Here is a 14,359-nt window from a genome sequence, read left to right on the forward strand (position 1 = left end):
ACAAATCAATATAAAAGAGAAAAAGGGACCTAAACAGGCAGTCCAGAGAAAAAGAAAGTTGGTCTATAAAAATATATGAAAAGATGCTCACCAACACTCATAATTAAAGGAATATAGATTTATTTAAGCAAGAACTCTTACCTTAAGATACAACCTTCACCTACCGGAATGGCAAAAATCAGAGCATTCAGTATGCGTTATTTTTTTGGCAAGCATGCGGAGAAACGCACTCTTACACCTTGCTATATACCTTGCTACTCGAAATGAAATCCTTGGACCAGCAGTATCAACCCAGAGCTTGTTAGAAATGCAGTCCCAACCGAAATCTACTAAATCAGAATCTGCATTTTAATGAGATCCCCAGGTGATTTGTTTGCACATTAAAGTTTGAAAAGCATTACTGTAATACACTGTTGGTGGAAGTGCAAATTAGCATAACCTCTTTGGATTTCAGGAGACGTTATCACAAACATTTGCATATTCCGTGGACCACAATTCCACTTTATCTAATAGGTATAATCATCTGTGTGTGTGAAGATTACAGAGATATTCACTGCAGCATTATTTGTAATAGCAAAAAAAAAAAAAGAAACAACCTCAGTATTCATTAATTAGATAAAGGTGAAATAAACTGAACAAAATTCGCATGGTGCAATATTATCCAGTTGTTAAAAATTTGTGAAAAAGGACACGCAGATATGAAATTATCTCCAAGATATATTGTTAAACAGAAACATCAAGTTTCTGAACAGTATTCTAGTGTGCTTTTTTGGTGTTCTATTTTTATAATTCCCATTTTACAGATGATGTTAAGTGAGGCAGAGATGTTCAATAACTAGCCCAAGGCCATACAGCTGGCAGTGATAGATTCAGATCCAGACAATCTGGTTCCAGAGCTTAGGCTGTTAATACTATACTATACTATACTGCTACCCAGGGATAAACAAAAAAATGTTAACAGTGGTTTCCCCAGGAGCGTGGGGGACTCATTTTTTAATTGATTTCCCTCCCTACTCTTCTGCTGGTATTGGTGGCAGGCTGAATCATTTACTGAAGTGAGAAATCTGGCAGACATTCTGGACTCCCTTCTCTTCTTTACTCCTCACGTCTGCCCAATCAGTCACCAAGATTTATCGGTCCTACCTCCCAGAAAAGACAATTCTCAAATATACCTCTCCACCCTTTCCATGAATCAGAGATCACTTGAACTGTAACATGTATTTCCTAAGTGGTCCACCTGCCTCTTTTCTCCCTACAAAATGCCAACAGATACATCTTTTCAAAATGCAAATCTGGTTCTGCCACTGTCATACTTAAAATCTTGCACTGGCTCCCCAGTACGTGTGGGAAAGTCCAAATTCATTAACATGGCGACTTAGTTATTGCATATTCTGGCCCAGCCTGCTTCTCTAGCCTTACCTCTCACCACCCGTCCTCTCACATCCTACTCTCAGGACACCATTTTTTCCTCCCATATCCATGATTTTCACATGGTATTCCTTCTACAGGAGTACCTTTCATCTGGGTCAATCCCTACCTTTCCTTTAAGGTCAGACCTCAAGCATGACCTCCTTTATGTAGATTTTTTGCCTGCAGGATAGTAGATGTTATATGTATTCTGTTCTGGACAGGTCAGGATACCCTAAAGTTCTGTCGTCTCTCATGTTCCACAGGACATGTATCCAGAGCCTAAGCCCTCTTGCCTGAATGCTGTGCATTCATACTCCTTGTGGACTCCTAACCCATATGGACTCCCAGCGTGTGGACTCCCAACATATTTCAATGCTGGTATCTATGTAGAAAGGGAAATACAAAAATACAAAAAATGTATTTTCTTCTCTACATAGGTACTAGTATTGAATTCATTCATTCATTCATTCATTCATTCATTCATTCATTCAATTATTGAGAGCCAAGCAATCACTATTCAAGATGCTGGGGACAAAGCAATGAACAAATTCTGTTCACTGCTAGAATTTTGAATACTTTATAATTTTCATTCTGTCATTCTGTCTTTTAGCTTTAGTATTTTCAAATTAAATCTATATTTATGTATGAGTTTTGTTTCGATTTTAAAAACATTACCTTGACAAAATTTGAAATCCAATTTAAGTCAAGTCCAATTTTTAAAAAAAAAGACTGATTTGTTTATTCTCTATCCCAAGGGGAAGGAATGTGTATGATTGAGTGCAGGAGTGCGTGCATGCATGAGAAAGAGAGAGAGAGAGCAGTTACCTGCAGTGAGGAAACTGGGTAGGGAGTGGGTTGGGGAGGCATGAGTAGGGGAGTTTGTGTTCCCCAGAAGGAAAACAATTTTGTTTCAATTGCTGCATTTTTTTCTAAATTGTTGTTTGAAGAACCTCTAAAAAAAAAAAACAACAAAATGAAAACCCTAGAAATGAAAAGTTTGAGCAACGAGAGGTTTGTAAATGTAAATACATCAGATCAGGAAATTTCCCAGGGGCTCATGCAGGACATTGTGGAACCATGTGAAAGCCTTTCTGGAGAGAAACTTCAGAAGGGGAGGTAGATATATGGCAGCTGCTCACCAGTTCATATCTCCTCCAAACAGGGAAGATGTGAGCAGGGAATTGCCCTCTTGGTTCTGGGACCTTCCTCACCATGAAGTAGTATGTTCCCACCTGCCCCTGGAGCCCAAATTGTATTCAGGCAGCCCCCTTGATTATGTACACAGCCACTGACAGTTGAAGAGAGGCTCCCAGCCTGCCTTGGAAGACAAGACCTCACATAAGTCAAGTATTTTAAAGAAGCCATTTGAAAATCTGTTTTTAAATGCATGGTAGCATTCTTTAGAGTGATGCCTCTCAAACTTGGGTGTGCAGCAGAATCACTTGGCGTGCTTGTTAAAATTCAGATTGCTGAGGGCACCTGGGTGGCTCAGTTGTTAAGCGTCTGCCTTCAGCTCAGGGTGTGATCCCAGGGTCCTGGGATTGAGCCCCACATCAGGCTCCCTGCTCCGCTGGGAGACTGCTTCTTCCTCTCCCACTCTCCCTGCTTGTGTTCCCTCTCTCGCTGGCTCTCTCTCTCTCTCTGTCAAATAAATAAATAAATAAAATCTTTTTAAAAATTCAGATTGCTGGGTCCCACTCCCAGAGTTTCTGATCCAGAAGGTCTGCAGCAGGGCCCCAGAAATTTCATTTCATTTCTTTTTCATTATTATTATGTTATGTTAGTCACTATACAGTACATCACTAGTTTTTGAATTTCATTTCTAAACGAATTCTCAGTGATGCTGATGCTGATCTATAGAAGAAACTTTTGAGAACCACTGTTTAGGGAAAAAGCACAGGAATTTGGAAGTGAAGAACTTGGGTTCAAGCCTTGTGTGATTTATTTCACCTCTGAGCCTGAGTTTCATCTTTCCTGAAGTGGAGTTTATAAGGTGGTTGTAAGGATTATATGGAATGTGTCTATGAAAGTTCTTTGTGAACTGTATACAAGTATTAGCAATTAGATGGCTTCACAAATGGTTCTTGCTGCCACACAACCCCACCAGATTTTCCTGTGCCTTGTCCCCTTTCCATGTGATTTTGTCCCACCAAGTTCATCAGGTGCCTGGGAAGAAACTATAGCCAAGAAGGCCTTGAGTAGTAATTTTTTTTCAACCCACTGGGCACAGCGTTGATGCTGACTTTGATTTGACCCCTCTTTTCCTTTGCCTGGTCTCCCTCCAACTTGCTCTTTATTCTTCCAGCCTTAGCCACCTCTCACAGCAAAGAACAGCTCCCAGTGTTAATATTGGGGTAAAAAACTATCAGATGGAGGGTTTTTTTTTTTTTTGGTTTTTTTGGGGGTTTTGTTGTTGTTGTTTGTTTTTTGTTTTTTGGGTTTTTTTAGTAGTAGAATAAACAAAGGAATACACTACCAAGCAGCAAAGCATTTGTTGGGGAAGCATTTTGCTAGTTGGTGGGTTCTAGGGTGATTTACTGAGGGCAAAAGCAAGATGTTTGAAAGAGTTACGTGGAATTACAAGTATAATTGCATATTCCTAACTTAAGTGTATCAGACAGTTGTATCGGACAATTGTCAGGGCAAATGATATGTCCATGTAGAATGGTGTCTTTTTCCTTTAAAAAACCTTTTCTCATTCAACAATAATGCATGTGTAGTGTAGAAAGCTTTGAAATTTTTTAAAGGTGTAAAAAGTATTAAGAGTGACCCTTAATGCCACCATATAGAGATAAATACTGACTGGTAAGATATTAGTGTATTGTATTCAGGCTTTTAATATATATATGATTGTATGTGTATATTTAGGTACATGCATATATATTTTTTGCATTGGGCTGGTACTGCATATAGGTTTGTATGCTTTTTCTTTTGCTTACCATTATATCGTGAGCCTTTTCAGGATCACTAAGTAGTCTTGAGAAACATGGTTTTTAATGGCAGACTATTATTCCTTCATGTAGATGTACAATACTTCACTTAACTCTTCCTAAATGTTGGACAGTTAGGATATTCCTGTTTTAGCATTATAAATATCCCTGCAGTAGATGACACTTCATGTACATAAATCACTGTGTGCATCTCTAATTGCTCTCTTAGGATAGAATCCTAGGAGTAGAAAAACTGATCAAAGGGTAGGAACATTTTTTAAAACAGATGTAATTCACATACCATAAAATTCAGTACTTTTGAGTGTGTAGTTCAGTAGTTTTTAGTGTAGTCACCAGGTTGCGCAACCAATAACACTGTCTAATGCCAGGGGAGAAAAATGGAGTGCTTCATAAATTTGCATGTCATCCTTTGCAGGGGCCATGCTAATCTCTATATCATTCCAATTTTAGTATATGTTGGCTGAAGCAAGCACAGTAGGAACATTTGGATGTCTCTTGCTATGGCACATTTCCCTCCAGCAAATGTGTACCCATATCCCTTCCCACCCAGCAATGCGTAAGAACGCAACTTTGCTGACACTTAGTTTAAAAATACATATAGCCAGTATCATTGAAAATGGCCTTTTACTGTTTTGTTTCTCTGATTAGCTTCTCTTTTTCTCCCACCTGAACTCTAGCTGTTCTGTGGAGACTTGTCACCCACCCTCTTCGCACACTTTACTGTGGGTAGTTATATCCGCCGCAGCATCAGCTGCCTCCTCTCGGGATAATGACTGCATGTCCATAGCCTGCCTTACACTCTTCCTAGCACTGCAGCCTCAACATTAAGCTGCTTTCTGGGCATGCCTATCTACATAATTTGACAGCCTACAAAACAAACTCCTGTCTAAAATCAAACATTTCTCCTGACGCCAGCTCCTGCTCTGACTTCCCTATCTAGATGAGCTATATGGCTGTTCTCCCATGTGCTTCATGGCCACGTTAACCCTGTTCTCTCCCCCATATTTAATTAGTAGTCCAACCTTGTTGATTCTGTCTCTCATGTCCTCCCTCCCATCCTTCCCTTCTGCTCCATCCCTGCTGTCCTGCTCTAGTTCTACCTTTTATCGTATCTGTGGTGCCAGCCTGCTCACTTCTCTGCGCCTTCAGTATTTACCCACATAATTCATCCTACTTGTGGCTACCAGAATAATCTCCCCAACACACTGCTTTTACCATGTTGCTCTCCCATCCTGGAACCTCCAAAGCCTCTCTCTTGCCTATTAGGTTATATAAAGTAAATGATTTATCCTGACACTTACGGCCCTCCGTATTCTTAACATCATTTTAATTTTACTTTCTGTGTGCCTTATAGAAACCGTACGTTCTTCATTCAGCATATTCCTGCTTTTCCCCCTCTTGTTTATGCGAAACCTGGCACAACTTCTCTAGTCTCCTCCAGTTTAAACTGAGTCTTCCAGACTTAGCTCAGAGGCGCTGTGAAGTCTTCCTTGATTAACCAGCTGTGCTTTCTCCTTTTTTAAACATTCCTTTTGTCAGCATTTCCTTCATGACATGACATTCTGGTTAGGGTTTAGTGGTTGCTTAGGTATTTCTACTCATCCCCTATCACATTATAAATTCTTTGAGCACAGGGATTATATCTTCTTCATTTTGGCAAGTCCCAGAGTACCTCTCCATTCACCTTAAATGTAGATAGAAGCTCCGTCAATGCTTGAATACAAGAATGGTGAAGCCTGCCAAAATTTTTTTTTTTAGAGCTACTAATGACTCAGTTTCGGGAATGAATTTTGTGCTAAGAAGGTACAGATGCCAGATGACCCAAATGTCATGGCTTCTTCTTTTTCCCTCACTCTCCGCATTCAATCCATCAACAAGTCCTGTCAGCTCTACCTCTTCGAGATATCTCTAATCAAGCTTCTTTTCTCTACCCTACTGCTTCCTCCCTAGAACAAACCACCATCATCTCTTACCTACAAAAGCCTTTTTAACTGGTTCCCTGGCTTCTACTCTTGTCCTACCTAAATCCATCGGTCGGGTGAGATCTTTATAAAACTTCTATCATAGTAATCTCCTGTTAACAATGTCCATTAGCTTCCCACTGCACTGAGACTTAAATGTATGCTTCTTACCTTGGCCTTTGAAAATGCCACGATCTGGCCTTGGCACTTTCACAACCTCATCTCCCACTACTGTCCCCCTAGCCCACTGTGGTCCAGCTCCACTGAGCATTGGCCCTTCCTCATTGTCATGTTTGCTCAAAGCAGAGTGACTGGGTGCTCTTGGTTCTACTGGGGTACTCACTGTTGTTGGCTATCGTCCTAAGGCCTCATCTCCTTAGTAGTGGAGATGAATTGAAGAGTGACCAGAAGTAATTCTAAGGGCTTTGAGACTTGACTCGGGGGAAACCTCTGTGGGTTCCCTCATCCCCCTGAAAAGTAGTATCTCTAATACTGAGTTTGAGTGGAAGAAGATATTTGGCTTCAAGGGAGAAGAAAGGAAATCTTGTATTATTCCCATAACCTCCTTCCCATGGGATATGACAAATATTACTAATAGAAACCAGAGCTGGAGGACAAACATCCTCCACCTTCTTTATCACTCTGGGTGTTAGTTTAGGAAATTGGGCATCACAGCAGAAGCTGACTCAGAAGATGTTGCTCTGTGAACCTGTTGTCATTTTCCCTGTGTGCTCTCCAGAAGTCTCCCTCTGGCCTCTGGTGGGGCACTCTTAGCTTTTGTATATACAGGAAAGTGAGAAAAACTCTCTTTCATTACTCAGATCCTTGACTTGCTCCCCTTGCTTCTAAAAGCTGTGAAATATGCAGTCAGCCTCCTTGCCTTTGGAATCACTGACAAGAAGCAGTCTATGATGGGTATGTCTTATTAGACTATACCTAGAAAAACTAAAATATGCTCTCCAGCCCACTCTGAAAGAGAATTCCAAGTACTATGTTTCTAAAGTACTAAGCACTTTTTTAGCCCCTAATATTTGCAAGGCTCTCCTGCATAATTCACAGTTTGCTTCTTTCCAACCTTGGTTAGAAAAAGAGGTGTTGGGGCACCTGGGTGGCTTGGTCAGTTAAGCGTCTGCCTTGGCTCGGGTCATGATCCCAGGGTCCTGGAATTGAGTCCCGTGTTGGGCTTCCTGCCCAGTGGGGAGCCTGCTTCTCCTTCTCCTCCCTGCATGTGCTCTCTCTCACTGTCTCCGTCTGTCTCTTTCTCAAATAAATAAAATCTTTGGGAAAAAAAAAAGAAAAGAAAAAGAGGTGTCCCCATGTTTTAAAGATTCCAATGTGAAAATGGATACATGAAAACAGAAGGTCAAATATAAAGGCCCCAATCAAATGAGGTATCACTGTCTACTTGGAGAGCCAAAAGGCACCCCCTGACACACACCACAGCATTTGAGGGAGTCTTTCTTTCTACCACAGCATTCCCTTTCTTATTCCCTACCCTGGATTTCCTTTAGGTGGAGGGTGGAGAGGAAGACCCAGCAGATTTACACGAAAGAACTTGACCTGAGAATTCAGAGAAGTGAGGGGAGGTTGGAGGAAGTGCAGAAGGTGGGGTAGCAGAAGGATACCAAAGCCCTTTTTACATAAAATGCCCACATTTCAGATGACCCAAATTATAACTCTCCCAGACTGATGAGAAAGCCACTGTTGTAGAAGTCTTTAAAATTACACATACATTCACACACACTTACACACACACACACATACGTGTATGTGTTCCCCCTTGGTTTGGTCTATAATAAGAAAAGGTCTGTGGGTCACCAGGAAGCAAGGTCCCCCACTAACAGTGGGGTGTGAGTGGGCCTCCATAGCTCTGTATTCCTCCATGGTGATCAAGCTGCTTTTCCCCTATTTTGACAGATAAACAAGCCGTGCATTGTTCTGTCCACCGGTCTGTGTGCAGGCTTCCCTTCCTGCTGTTTGGGCCAGAATGAGCTTGGACTCCTTCATGTGGGGCAGGTGGAATGTGCTGTTCAGGGGGAGGCTGGAAGAACTGTAGAAAGTAAACAGAGCTAATCAAGGACACTCTTTTGTGCTTCTCCTTATCTAAACACTTTCAAAAGAGGGAAGAGCTTGCAGTAGGTTATGGCCCAGACCTCGGATTAAACACAGTCTCCAGCAACACAGGCCATATTTTCCTTCTTGCCCTGGATTGGGGCAGAGCCATGTTTCTCTCTCTCTGTTTGCCTCTAAGTATTGCTTGACAGGTCTGCTGGGAGCCAGGCTCAGAGACAGGTATGCTGTCAGAAGATACTGGGGGGGGGGGCCTGGGTGGCACAGTGGTTAAGCGTCTGCCTTCGGCTCAGGGCGTGATCCCGGCGTTATGGGATCGAGCCACACATCAGGCTCCTCCGCTATGAGCCTGCTTTTTCCTCTCCCACACCCCTGCTTGTGTTTCCTCTCTCGCTGGCTGTCTCTATCTCTGTCAAATAAATAAATAAAAATCTTTAAAAAAAAAAAAAGAAGAAGATACTGGGGGGACAGCCCACTAAGGCACTCATTCCTGAATTTTTCAGCCTCCCTCTCTTAATCTCTCACAAGTTTTGACCGGAGGACTCCTCTGGAAGCTAGCTTCTGGCTTATGTGCCACTTTCACCCGTATGTGCCCATCCTCCTCTTGCACCCATGCCCAGTTCTTATTTTCTGAGTGCTTGGAAAAGAAATAGTCATCTTGGTATGCCTGGGTGGCTCAGTCGGTTAAGCGTCTGCCTTCGGCTCAGGTCATGATCTCAGGGTCCAGGGATCGAGTCCTGCATCCGACTCCTTGCTCAGCAGGGAGCCTGCTTCTCCCTCTGCCTTTCTCTCTCCCTCTCTCTCTTTCTGACAAATGAATAAGTAAAATCTTTTAAAAAAAAAAAGAAGCAGTCATCTTTACCTTCCCCCAAACATAAGAGGTTATACTTGGTCACATAATCTGGAACTCAACACTGCTAAGGGAGAGGATGCCCCTTTTACACCCCTCCCCCAGCCTCTTTCCCAAATCCCAGATTGGCCAAACTGCTTGTGTTCCTCTTTTATCTTCCTTTGCCTACATATTTTTCAAGTATATGCTGTCTGTGCCCACCTGCCCATCCTATCACCTCATCTGTGACTCCCCAACTCATCAGCCCACCCTGCCTCCCCTACCTCAGCAATCCCAGGAACATGATTGCACCTTTCATCATAATTTCCTCAACCTCACCTGGCTACTGAGAGGGCCAGACTACTATCAAACTCTTTGTTCTTCATTTTATTAGGAAGTGGGGATCAGCAGGCCTCATCAGGGAAGCACTGTTGGGCGATGGGTTGCTGAGTGGAAGGAGGAAGGCACTTGGTGACCAGAAGATTAGGGAAGGCCGAGTAATGACACGAGAAGAAACTGCTTATCCTGATGCTTTTTCGGGCCAGGGGTTATCCTTTCATGTACTGTTAATAGTACTGCATCGTGTATTGTCAAAGACTGGTGATCACCCCAGCAACATCACCATTACTGTAGAGCTTGTTAGAAAGTCAAATCTGGAGCCTGCTCTAGACCTACTGACTCGGAATCTGCATTTTAACAAGATGGCCAGGCTATTTGTATGCCCACTAAAGTTTGAGAAGCTCTGCTCTAGATTACTAGATTTGGCTTTTGAACATTCTTTTATTATTTTTTTTAACTTTTTATTAAATTTTGTATTCAATTCCAGTGTAGTTAACATATAGTGTTATATTAGTTGCAGGTGTACAATATAGTGATTCGACACTTCCATATAACCCCCAGTGCTCATCCCATCCCAAGTGCACTCCTTACTCCCCATCTCCTATTTCACCCATCCCCCACCCACCTCCCCTCTGGTAACCATTGGTTTTGAACCTTCTTTTAACTAGTCCTTTCATCTTCATTTGGATTGAAAAAGTTATTTTTCTTGCTATTAACAGTACTTTGCTCATTATTATTTGGGGTAGAAGATAATATTAACAGGAGGGACCATTTATTGAATGCCTGCAGGTGAGAAAATGGAAGCTCTGTGACATGCCCAAGGCCAAACAAGGAGTGAACAGTACAGCTGAGACTCCAAGCCAGATTGATATGCCCATAAAATCCCCAGCCTTTCCCTATACAGTACTAACTACCAAAGGAGAGGCTATGGGCTCCTTTGGATGGCACCTGCCTTTGTGGGAATAGACAAAAGTCAACCCAGACTTCCCTAAGGCAGTATAGAGGGAAGCCAGGGGAAGAGGCCTCCAGGCATGATTTCCCCAGAGAGGAATGGCCTGGGCATACTTCTTGTCCTGAGGGGGCTCACGTCAGCCCTCTTGAGCCAGAAATTGCTGGAATTAGGACCAGGGGCCAAAGGAAACTGGAATGGGGATCAAGAGTATTATGAAGGGAAACCCCCAACTCTAAATCACTGAGAGAAATTAAACTCTGATGCCTAATTTGGGGATTGGGGTATACAACAAACTCATGTGGGGCTGCTCTGCTTTCTGGCTATCGCACAGGTCAGTGAGGACATCATCTGAAGCCCCAGCCTGGGGCCCAGGACTCTTACATCCTAGCATGCTATAGCTGGAAGCGTTGTTTGTTTCAGTGGAGCCCAATGTTTTATTTTGCAGAGAGGAAACAGAAGCTCAGAGAGGGGGAGTAAATTGTCAGAGGTCACAGCAAATTCATGGCAGAGCCAGGGATGCTGACTCCAAGCACCACTATTCTGGACTTGGGGTCTCTGCTGTGAAATGAAGTTTTCTTTGGATCTGCTCAGGTGCCCACAAGAAGTGCAGACCCTGTAAAATACGACCGAGACTGGTTTGTAAGTCTTTCTGTCTCAACAAGACCTTCCCCTTGGAAAATCTCTAGGTCACTTGCCCCCAGCTATGTAAAATAAGCTGTAGCCCTTCCCACTTGCTCTTCTGGACCTGGAGGCCACTAGGCTTGGCCGATCCGGGCTTCCCTTTGCTGGGGCCCAGAGGACCTACGGAGATAGCTGGGTGGGGTCAGCTCAGTTCAGGAAGCACAGGAATTCTTTTAAGTGTATGTGTCTGGGGTATTTTTCTCTCTCACTTACGTGTATTTTTAAAAATTCTTTTTAGACACTCACTTTATCTTTCCCAAACATCATTTCCTTGCTCCTTTCCTGAGTTCTAGCAGTGGCTGGGGGCCCAGCTTCCTTATTGGCCCCTGAGCTGTGGAAGGGGGTGGGCCAGGGCCCAGAGGAGGCTGGAGTAGGGAACAGGGGGGCTGTTTATGCTGCTGGAACTGCCTTTCATCCTTCCCTTTGCCACCAGGGTGCTGGCTGGTTTCTGGAGCAGCGTCTTCACTCTCGTCCCACTCTCTGACACTGGCTTTCAGTCCCTCCGGCTGTGGCCACATCTAGGTCCAACGGCTGATGGCCATACGTTGCCTTCAATGCTACTCCTCTCTGTTCTTGGAACTGGGACCTGACTGTGCCTGAGCTCCTTGGATCACACTCAGGAGCTGGGGCTGATGGCCCCTCATCTCAGGAGGTCTTAACAGGAAGGCAGATGGGTCCCAGCTAAGAGAAGATCCAGCCTGCAGAAAGGAGCCCTGGGGGCTGGCTGTAGGGGTTGTTGGGCACCTGAGCTGGCTGGATACCCAGCTTTCTCTGAAGCCATCTCCCCACCAGGGGCAACTTCCATGGTAGGTACTGCTGGTAGTCGTGGCTGCCACCCCTCCCCCCCATTCTGCTTTCTTTCTCCAATATCCCTTTCTTTCTGCTCCCCAAGAAAGTAACTTTGGGGTAATGAATGGTTGGGTACCTGAGCCAGCCTTGGGAGAAAGGGCTGGCCACTGGCGCCATTCCTTCCATGGCTAGGCCTGGAGCTGCATGGTTGGTGGTTGGCATTTTCTTGCCTCTCTGCTTATTTCCCTTCATCCCTCTTCCCCACTGCCTAAAGAGGGTATGGTTTAAACTCTGGGACCACCAAGACTTTCCTTTTCTGACTGCTTCTTGTGGAAATAGCAAGGAGAAGCCTCAGATATGCAAGCTCATTGAGACAGGTCCCTCTTTGGGGAGGAAGGGTCATGTGGCATCCTAGAAAGGACTGGAGGTTCTAAGCCTCATCCTCATGGCAAAGCAATTTCAGCTTTCTGAAATTGGCAAAGCGATTCAGCTTTCTGTGTCTCTGTTTCCTCATCTGGAAAGTGGGGATAATAATAGCTTTTACTGATAAGGTTGGAGTGAGGACAGAATCAACTAATGGATACAAAGTGCTTAGTGCCTGGCACATCTTAAGTATTCAATAAATGGTCCCTGCTGTTATTTTTTTTTTTTTGAGTTCATGGTATGTCAGGTACTATGCCAAGTGATTTCACACACCCGATTGCTTTTAATCCAGGCTATAACTTGTGAGTGAGGGATAGTTATCTTCCTCATTTTACAGATAAAGAATCTACAACTCAGGGAAGTGACTTGCCCAAGGTCACACAGCTAGGAGTGGAAAGTAATTATAGACTGTCTCCAATTAGGAATAATACTAGACCAAGTATCAGACACTATAGATAGTTTCCTCTTCTTTCCCAAACTAGGGCTAAAAGGCCCCAGCTCTAGCTGCAGTTCCTCTGCTGGGGTTTTTCTTTCCCCAGTTTGTGGTTTTCTCCCCATGGTCCCAAAGCCCCCACTGCCTTGCTTCTGTCTCCTTTGGGATTGTTACCTATTCCTGGAGAAACCCTAGAGAGTAGGGGCCTTTGTAAGCTATGTTTCAAAGTGTGACAAGGGAGTGATGTAACAGAACCTTGACAGTGGGTAGACGAATCCAGTGGGAGTACACTTGAACCATCGAGAAGGTCAAGTCTGAGCTGATAACCCTTGTTACAGACTATGTACTATTTATTGACCACTTGTTATGCATCAGTCTGTGTCTCAGATGCTTTGAGAATATTATCCTTATTCCTCACAATAACCCAGCCAAGTAAGGATTATTGTTCCCTTTTTCAGATAAGAAAATCGAAGCTCAGATGGGTTAAGTGACATGTGTAGAGTCACACATCCAAAGTGGTAGAGTTAGAATATGAACCAAGATCCATCTACTCGTGTCTGTCTCCTTACTTACTGGCCTGATACAGTTGGTGTGATGAAATGACAATAAGTAATATAAAAACATTATATTATTATGGGCCAAATTGCAAGGACTGGATTACTAAGGACAAGCACCCAGGAGGATATGGTACTTGAGCAGTACCTTGAAGAACAGGTGGGATTCAGATTGACAAAATGAGAGGGGGATTCCAAGCCAAGGGGACAGAGCAATAATTAAAATTGGCTGAGGGCTTACCAGACTTTCTTCTAAGCAGCTGACATGCATTATCTCATTTGTTCTTTACAACCGCATGTATTAGATATTTTATGTGCTCCACCTCCAGAGCCTGGGCCAAATTCTACTGGAAAACCAACAGCAAAGGCACAAAGTTGGTTGCAGGACGTGATTGGAGCACAGCCATGGGAGACTGGGCTGGGTGGGTAAAGCTATCTTATAGACGGCTTTGAAAGTCAGATCCAGTTTATATTTGATGCAGAACAGGGTAAGAAATACGGAGCCAGGGAAGATTCTTGAATAGGTGAGTGCCACAATTCAATTGGTGTTTGACATGGTATGATCTAAAAGCAATGACTGGAGGGGCGCCTGGGTGGCTCAGTCAGTTAAGCATCTGCGTTCGCTCAGGTCATGATCCCTGGGTCCTGAGATCGAGCCCCACATTGGGCTCCCTGCTCAGTGGGGAGTTTGCCTCCCTCCCTCACTCTCCCCCCTACTCATGCTCTCTCTCCTTCTCAAATAAATAAAATCTCAAAAAAAAAAAATAAAAGCAATGACTGGAGGTGGAATAAGGGGAGCCTGGCTGGGAGACTGACACAGTATTTTGGATATGAAATGTTAAGGGCCTGGACTAGAACAGAAGGTGTTGGTGGAAAGTTCTGTGGAGGAAAAGTGTGATTATGTGCAATAGTCTAAATGAAAATGGAGAGAGAGAGAGAGACCAGAAAGATATAAAAGAAGACTCAG

The 14,359-nt window shown here is 43.6% G+C and overlaps 1 protein-coding gene and 1 pseudogene across 2 annotated transcripts in view; one reads left to right on the plus strand and one right to left on the minus strand.

Moving 5' to 3' along the window:
• SHROOM4 (shroom family member 4) overlaps positions 1 to 14,359 on the plus strand; it is a 250,480-nt gene that overhangs the window by 190,308 nt on the left and 45,813 nt on the right. Inside the window, exon 1 of one of the 2 annotated variants that reach the window (XM_045805131.2) lies at positions 9,988 to 11,999. The exons of the other annotated variant lie outside the window; for it this stretch is intronic. The gene's annotated coding sequence lies outside the window, so the exon portion shown is untranslated. Of the gene's footprint in view, positions 1 to 9,987; positions 12,000 to 14,359 lie in introns of those variants that run through there. 2 annotated transcript variants of the gene reach the window in all.
• Positions 4,733 to 4,832, minus strand: LOC123797331 (U6 spliceosomal RNA; annotated as a pseudogene).

Source organism: Ursus americanus, chromosome X (genome assembly GCF_024610735.1).
Source record: "Ursus americanus isolate L20-20 chromosome X, mUrsAme1.1.p, whole genome shotgun sequence".
NCBI classification, from domain to species: domain Eukaryota; kingdom Metazoa; phylum Chordata; class Mammalia; order Carnivora; family Ursidae; genus Ursus; species Ursus americanus.